The sequence below is a fragment of the Channa argus genome, unplaced genomic scaffold (assembly GCF_033026475.1).
Source record: "Channa argus isolate prfri unplaced genomic scaffold, Channa argus male v1.0 Contig232, whole genome shotgun sequence".
Classification (NCBI taxonomy): domain Eukaryota; kingdom Metazoa; phylum Chordata; class Actinopteri; order Anabantiformes; family Channidae; genus Channa; species Channa argus.
In genome coordinates this window covers 1-8,754 of record NW_027125450.1, presented here as the reverse complement: position 1 = coordinate 8,754, position 8,754 = coordinate 1, and the positions used below count along the sequence as shown (strand labels likewise).

The 8,754-nt window shown below is 43.2% G+C and overlaps 1 pseudogene; it reads right to left on the bottom strand.

The window, feature by feature from the left end:
• Positions 1–7,954: 7,954 nt before the first annotated feature.
• Positions 7,955–8,073, bottom strand: LOC137122877 (5S ribosomal RNA; annotated as a pseudogene).
• Between the last annotated feature and the right edge of the window lie 681 nt (positions 8,074–8,754).

The following is an 8,754-nucleotide window of genomic DNA, read 5'->3' as shown; positions in this document are numbered from 1 at the left end:
TGCATTTGACATCATCAACAGCTCTTAAAAACGCTGGAGAAGCAGAATGCATGACACTTGCTAAGAAGAAAATAAATGTGGCAAAGTACTATAACTGTACTGGTCTGTTACGCCCCTGTCTAGGGGGTCAGGGTGCAACATACAAAGATAAATTAGCATGTTCCCTCTCCGATCCCCAAACCAAAATCCAGGATCGAGATGTTCCAACAGACTGATATTTATTTTAAACGAAAGAAAGTGTCAAACAAAACATGACACTACAACTCAGGGCGAACCAAGGCCAACATAATAAACAAAATAAGCCATTTCCCACAGAAAGTGCTAGCTAGCCTGATAGAAATAAAAAAACCAAAAGACAGTCGCTAACCCTAACTCCCTAATGTGAAAACAGTCCAAAGAAAATGGCAGTTCACCCCTACAGATTTAATACTATTTACAAAATATACAATTTATAAACAAATCCACGGCACAAAACCTAACAATTCAAAAATGCTAAATAAGGTTTGGAAACCAAGAACAGCAAACAGGTGCTGATGCCAGAAAGAGCCTCGCTAGCTGTTGGGAACCGTACTTTTAAAACTCCAGGAAGTGTAGGATGCACCAATCAGCTTCCTGCACTGCCCCCCAATCTGGCCAATCAGGCAGGGCACCTATAAGAACAACTAAATAAAAACAACACATATGGCCAGGACCGTAACATGGTCTACTAGTAATGAAGCACGATGATTGACAAACCAATAAAGTAGCAAAACAGCAATGAAAAAACAAAATTTGATGAAAATATAGAACAATTTCTATGAATAAATAGGCAGTAACACCAGCTTGTGCTGCCCGTAAACCCAAGCAAAAAAGCTTACAGCACCTGGTATTCCCAGGCGGTTTTCCTACCTAGTACTAACAAGGCCCGGCCCTATTTTCTGCCGAGATCGGCCGAGATCGGGCGCTTCTTTTTTTTTTTTTTTTTAATCTTTTTATTATCAAAAATACACTTTACAAAAAGAAATTAGGTATATACAGAGATAAGTAAACAAAACATTACATCCATAGGCCTTTCAACTAAATTAAACAACTTAAAGCAAGATCTATTTCTCTAATGTAAATACATATATTTATAAATATAGGGGGATAACCATAACCACACATTGTAAACCTGTCATATATCTATCTATCTATATATATCTATATATATATATAGATCTATATATCTATATATATATATAGATCTATATATACACCCATACTTTTACACACATATACCTCTCTATATACATCCATATCTATATATATACATATATACATACAAACATATATACAAACACACACACACATACATTATACACATATACATTCATATACACATACACATACCCATATATATATATTTTTTTATATATATATATATATATATATATATATATATATATATATATACACACACACACACACACACACATACATACATACATACATACATACATACATACATACATACAAATACATATACAATAATAGGTCAATAAAATTCACCCAAAATCAAAGTGCAATCTACCCTCCCTATCTAACACACATAAATCATTTTTTACCCCCCATTTAATGAGAAACCCCTCATTATCAACCGAAAACAGAATACTCAAATAATGTGACACCATATTTTGAAAAATCAACACCCTCTTCATCTTTTTCCCTTCATACAATGCATAATTCCTGGCTATATACACAACATGACGAGCTACACTCAACAAGAAATTCACTAACCCCACATTTATTTTTGTATGTCCCTTGTCTAACCCAAAACACCACACCCAATCCCATGCCTCACCTTCCAAACCAGTCACCTTACACTTATTTCTTAATAAACTTTTTACCCAATTCCTGAATTTTTGTGTGACCGCACAGCACAACAACAAGTGATTAAAATCCTCATCCTCCATCCCGCAGACCGCACATGTTCTCACATATGTGTGCTTACTGATCTGGTGTAGGACGACAGAGACAAGCACTCTCCTGTGACGCAGTCTGAAATTTGTATTAGCTATCGCAGGGGGGAGCCATTTATCATGCATATTAGTCCAGATTGTAGAAGTGGGTCGGGTAGGGAACACATGCGACCATGAGGAGTTTGCTGTGGGCTGTTTGAATATCTTGTCAATTAGAACCTTGTACCAAAATTTTGACTGTAAATCTTTGAAATCCCTATTTTTGAGATCACAGGAGAGTGAAAAATCAATTCTGCCATCCCCCACCAGCTCACCATCTGCTTCCTGCAACTTCTCCCTCCATTCCAGTGGCATTCTCTGACAGATATCTGTACAGAAATGTAACACCTTGGCCCATCTGATGTTCACACCTGTCCTTCTTACTTTTTTAAGGACTTCCAGAGGGTTTAAGGCCCCTGTCTGGTCCAGAACATCCCCAATTTGGTGAAACACCCCATTTAAGGCCCCCCGGCTAACCAGGAATCTCTCCCGGCCACCGAGACGCGGGTTACCAAAGATTGGTTGCTTAAGTACATCTACTTTCGAAATCAATTTGCACTCTAGATGTGGCAAGACCTGAACCCACGCCTCAGCGGCCTCCTGGAAAAGTGGGTCTGCATCTGCCACAGGCCGTGCCAGCGCACTGCTGCATAAATTGTACTCCCCACACGCACCCCTCCTCCTTATCTCTGCGTCCAAGTAGTCCTTCCAAATATAATCTGTCTTATCATATAGCCATTTTTTAAAAAGTTTCAGTCTTAAAGATATTAATTTGGTTTTCAAATCACAGAGATTCAAACCCCCTTTTGCGTATGGCCCAACTAGTGTCTTGTGAGCAATAGTGAAGGCCTTGCCTTTCCACAAGAAACCACTGATAGCGCTGCACAGCCCGGACAGTACATCGCCCGGCAGGTGACAGACCTGCATGGCATAGACCAGCCCCGGCACTATTATGGAGTTTATAATGACCACTCTTCCCTTCAGCCCAAGACCTCTCATCTTCCACAGCCCAAGCCTGGACCTACACCACGCGAGCCTCTCCTCCCAGGTTTTGCGGACGCTGACCAGCGGCTGAGGACAAATATATATCCCAAGTAGCTTGACCTCAGTCTCACCCCTTTTAAAATTCAGACCCACATCCCCTAGAGCAGACCCGGGCCCACAAATAAGGCTGGATTTCTCCCTATTAACTCGCGCTCCCGCCGCCTGCTCATATGCTTCAAGGTGCTTTAGCACCTGTTGTAAACTCTCACCATCCTTAACCATAATACTTATATCATCCGCATACTGAGCTATTTTGAACTCATTACCTTTGGGAGATGTTATCCCCTTGATAAGCGGATCGGTTATAATGGATTGTGCAAGAGGCTCTGCTACAATTGCATATAGCATAGCAGACAGCGGACATCCCTGCCTTACTGATCTCTCTAGGGGGAAAGGATCTGTTAAGAGGCCGTTACATTTCACGACACTAGTAGCCCGGCTGTACAACAACTTCACCCATTCTCGAAAAATTGGGCCGAACCCAAAAACCCCCAGACATCCAAAGAGAAACTCATGACTGACCCTGTCAAATGCCTTCTCCAAGTCAACACTGAGGTATATGCCCCCTGTCATCATTAGATTTTCAAAAGACAACTTTGTTGACAGGATGCAGTCAGCAATATCCCTCCCAGGAATACTGTAAGTCTGGGTAGGCCCAATTATCGAGCCGATCACTCCTTTGAGCCTAAAACCCAGTACCTTAGTCAGGATCTTATAGTCAGTGTTGAGCAGGCTAATTGGTCTATAGTTTGCTAGGTCAGATTTTTCCCCTTTATTTTTATACACTAGAGTGATCACTCCCCTCATGAAGGACTCTGCGCACCTGCCCTCCTCCTGTATGGCCAAAAACAGTCTGCAGAGGACAGGGGCAAGCAGGTAACTGAAATGCTGATAGAATTCAGCTTAGAGACCGTCCGAACCTGGGCTCCTTGACGTATTCAGGGCTAAGATTGCCTCTTTCACTTCTTCCAGCTGGATGTTTTCATCACACAAAGCCGCATCCTCGTGACTGAGGGAGCAGCTAATTTTCCCAAGTACTTGATTTAACTTTATCTGTGATATCTTTTGCCTACTAAACAAATTGGAATAGAAATCTTGCACGGTTTGTAAAATATCCACTGAATCAGTATGTGTGTTACCCTCCGAGTCCTTTATTTCAGAAATATATGTTTTGGTCTGTTTCCTCTTTTCCAAACCCAGAAAAAATGCAGTACAGCGCTCACCTTTCAACATATGCTGCGCTTTGCTGCGGATCATTGCACCCCCGCATTTTCTCTCATCCAGCTGTCTCAACTGCTCCCTCCGCACAAGATACGTCTCCAACGGATGTCCACACCCAGCCTCAACCAACTCAAGCTCCTTTTTCAGGCGGTCCCTCAGCTCATCCTCCTCTCTTTTCTCTCTTTGTCTTTTCTCTCTGCTCAATGCGATGCAGCGCTTCTTGATTTTTAACTTAGTGCGCTCCCACCACTCAATGATGTCAACCACAAACTCACTTTGATCACATAGAGCAGAGAGAAAAGACTCCATTTTTGCTCTAAAAAATCCATCCTCTAAGAGGCTTGAATTAAAGCACCACAAGCCCCCATTCCTCTGCACCCTGCCCTCCCCTAGAGCCACTCTCAGAGAGGCATGATCACTCCAAGTGCAAAACTCATATTTACAGTTATTTAAAACCGTAACCAAACCTGACGCTAGCAAGCACAAATCTATTCTAGATTGTTTCAGCCTGCCCAACACCACTTGCCTGCGCGAATACGCACGGGTACCGGGGTTCAGTACTCTCCATGCATCCATCAAGTCACACTCTTCCATCCATTCAAACACAGCCGACCTACTAGTGTCATTCTTAAATTTATTGTTGACACCCACATCTATCCTAGCCAGTGTCACATTCCAGTCCCCTATCACCACCGAGCGATCATCTGTCCATCTTTTACAGCGCCTGAAAAAAACCCTCCTCTCTCCTTCCCTATTTGGCCCATATAAATTCACAATTCTATATCTCTGACTCTGTTCAATTACATCAATCACCAGTAGCCTTCCCTGATCATCCTTAGAAATTTGCAGGACACTCTCAAACAATCCAGGCTTTACAAAGATTGCTACCCCTGCAGTTTTGTCTGGGGAGAGAGAATAAAAAAGATCCCCTCTCCAAAAGCACTTTATGCTTTTTATTGTCTCAGAGGTCCACCTGCATTCCTGGACGCACAGGATGTCACACAGCATTTTCCCGCAAAGCTGTTCAATTTTCTCAATGTTTTTAAGACCATTCAAATTTTGAGAGAGAAGCAGCATTCCCAGAAAAAAAACTAAAATCGGCCCTGTCATTTTTTGGCATATTTCTTACCTTTATTTCTATACCCTCCCTCAGTTCCACTTGGCTTACCCTGCTGTGCCCTCTTCCTGACCCGTTTTACCCATTGGACATCCATCTCTAAATCTGAGTCCACGCTACTAGCCTGGGGAGCCAGCAGGGCTACATCAGAAGTGGGTATTCGAGTGGTGGACTCTATTTCATTTTGAGAGTGAGGCTCATTCGGCTCAGGCCGTGGTGAGCCTAGCCAGCCCCCTTCAGGGCGACTCGCCGCATCCCCGCTCCAGTCCGCCAGCACATGATCCATACTGGATCCTAGCTCATCGACCCCCTCATTTCTTATGCCCTCTTGCACCAACAAGTCAGCACTCTGTGACACCACCTCATCTCCAAGCTCATTCCCACTCTCTGTCTCGCTACCCAGGGCTGGCTCCTCTGCAGGCCTGACATTACTCCACTCATCATCAGAGATGGAGTCCCGGTCTACCTCCCCTTCCCCTTCACCTGCATTATGGCAATTACATTGCTCCGCTGGGGCATGGCACGCAACACACCTGTGCACCCAGGCATCACACTCACGTGCATAATGACCCTGTTTATTGCATTTAAAGCATGTGAAATCTGGGCAATCTCTAACTATATGCCCAGGCTGTAAACACATCCTACACACTTTAACCTGATTATTATGAATGACCCTGAAGTATTCAGGCCCTGTGGCCGTCATAAATTTTGAGGAATATGGTAATGATTGCACAGTTTCATTAAATTTAACTTTAACATATCTTGTTCCGTCCGCCACGTCAGTCCCAGGCCACAACCGTCTTTTAATAGGAGAGATTGCTCTCACTCCCCACACATCCAATTTTTCCAAAATGTCCTCATCCGCAATATAGGCAGGCAAATTCAAAAATGACACCACCAATTCATCGATAACTAAAGTTTTCACCATCACCACTGCTCTACCCACTTTAAATCCATCTAAAAGTCTTTTCTTTCCAGCTTCGCTCTTGACCGTCACCTCATATTTATTCGGCCCCGTCTCACGCAATGCAACGATGCCTCCACACACATCACGCATTGCTCTCAGCAGTTCCATTGTCTTAACTTTCTCTTCTCCCACCACCTCAGCCAATACAGTCAAGTCCCTATCATACCGCATTTCTTTCCGTGTCTCTGTCGCTCCACCCGGCTCCGATCGCGTGCTTACCCGTTCTCCCTGTTGTCTCTCATCTGCCGCCAAACAGTCATTCTCCATTCTCCGTCCAGGCCGCTCCTTTGCAATCTCCATTCTTTTCTCAATCTGCTTGACACCCTTATTCAGCGACTTCCTCGTCTCCTCCGCCAGCTCCAGCTCATTCCCTCTCAATGCGCTTTCCCTATAGACGCCAATTTTCTCCGTATCCATTCTTCTCCTTCCACTCTTTCCAGCCACTGTTAAACAGGCTTCTTCTTCTCGCATGCCTCTGCCGTTCTCCATTATGAGCAGTCTATCAGAAATCGCGCGAAAAAGAAAACCCAAAAAAGTTCAAAAACTAGAAAAACCACAAAAAATAAAGGCGCCCCCGAACGGAGAAACTCCGCCGGGGGGTTTCATAAAAATAATGAATACAAACTCAAACGCACTACACTGGATAGGCAAAACACTAATACGAAAACGAAAAATGCACGTCAAACGCGAAGCAGCTCACATACGTGTCCCTTCCTGAAAGCACACTGACTCAGAAAGACCATACCCCTGTCCTCCTCCAATCGGGCGCTTAGAGAGCGGTGTGGCCGTAAGCTGCATTTGACATCATCAACAGCTCTTAAAAACGCTGGAGAAGCAGAATGCATGACACTTGCTAAGAGAAGATAAATGTGGCAAAGTACAAAGTACTATAACTGTACTGGTCTGTTACGCCCCTGTCTAGGGGGTCAGGGTGCAACATACAAAGATAAATTAGGATCCCCAAACCAAAATCCAGGATCGAGATGTTCCAACAGAATGCTATTTATTTTAAACGAAAGAAAGTGTCAAACGAAACATGACACTACAACTCAGGGCGAACCAAGGCCAACATAATAAACAAAATAAGCCATTTCCCACAGAAAGTGCTAGCTAGCCTGATAGAAATAAACAAACCAAAAGACAGTCACTAACTCCCTAATGTGAAAACAGTCAAAAGAAAATGGCTGTTCACCCCTACAGATTTAATACTATTTACAAAATATAGAATTTATAAACAAAACCACGGCACAAAACCTAACAATTCAAAAATGCTAAATAAGGTTTGGAAACCAAGAACAGCAAACAGGTGCTGATGCCAGAAAGAGCCTCGCTAGCTGTTGGGAACCGTACTTTTAAAACTCCAGGAAGTGTAGGATGCACCAATCAGCTTCCTGTACTGCCCCCCAATCCGGCCAATCAGGCAGGGCACCTATAAGAACAACAAAATAAAAACAACACATATGGCCAGGACCGTAACATGGTCTACTAATAATGAAGCACGATGGTTGACAAACCAATAAAGTAGCAAAACAGCAATGAAAGAACAAAATTTGATGAAAATATAGAACAATTTCTATGCATAAATAGGCAGTAACACCAGCTTGTGCTGCCCGTAAACCCAAGCAAAAAAGCTTACAGCACCTGGTATTCCCAGGCTGTCTTCCTACCAAGTACTAACCAGGCCCGGCTCTATTTGGCTGCCGAGATCGGACGTGATCGGGCGCTTAGAGAGCGGTGTGGCCGTAAGCTGCATTTGACATCATCAACAGCTCTTAAAAACGCTGGAGAAGCAGAATGCATGACACTTGCTAAGAAGAAGATAAATGTTGCAAAGTACAAAGTACTATAACTGTACAGGTCTGTTACGCCCCTGTCTAGGGGGTCAGGGTGCAACATACAAAGATAAATTAGCATGTTCCCTCTCCGATCCCCAAACCAAAATCCAGGATCGAGATGTTCCAACAGACTGACACTTTCTTTCGTTTAAAATAAATATCAAACAAAACATGACACTACAACTCAGGGCGAACCAAGGCCAACATAATAAACAAAATAAGCCATTTCCCACAGAAAGTGCTAGCTAGCCTGATAGAAATAAACAAACCAAAAGACAGTCGCTAACCCTAACTCCCTAATGTGAAAACAAGAGAAAACAATCAAAAGAAAATGGCTGTTCACCACTACAGATTTAATACTATTTACAAAATATACAATTTATAGACAAAACCACGGCACAAAACCTAACAATTCAAAAATGCTAAATAAGGTTTGGAAACCAAGAACAGCAAACAGGTGCTGCTGCCAGAAAGAGCCTCGCTAGCTGTTGGGAACCGTACTTTTAAAACTCCAGGAAGTTTAGGATGGACCAATCAGCTTCCTGTACTGCCCCTCAATCCGGCCAATCAGGCAGGGCACCTATAAGAACAACA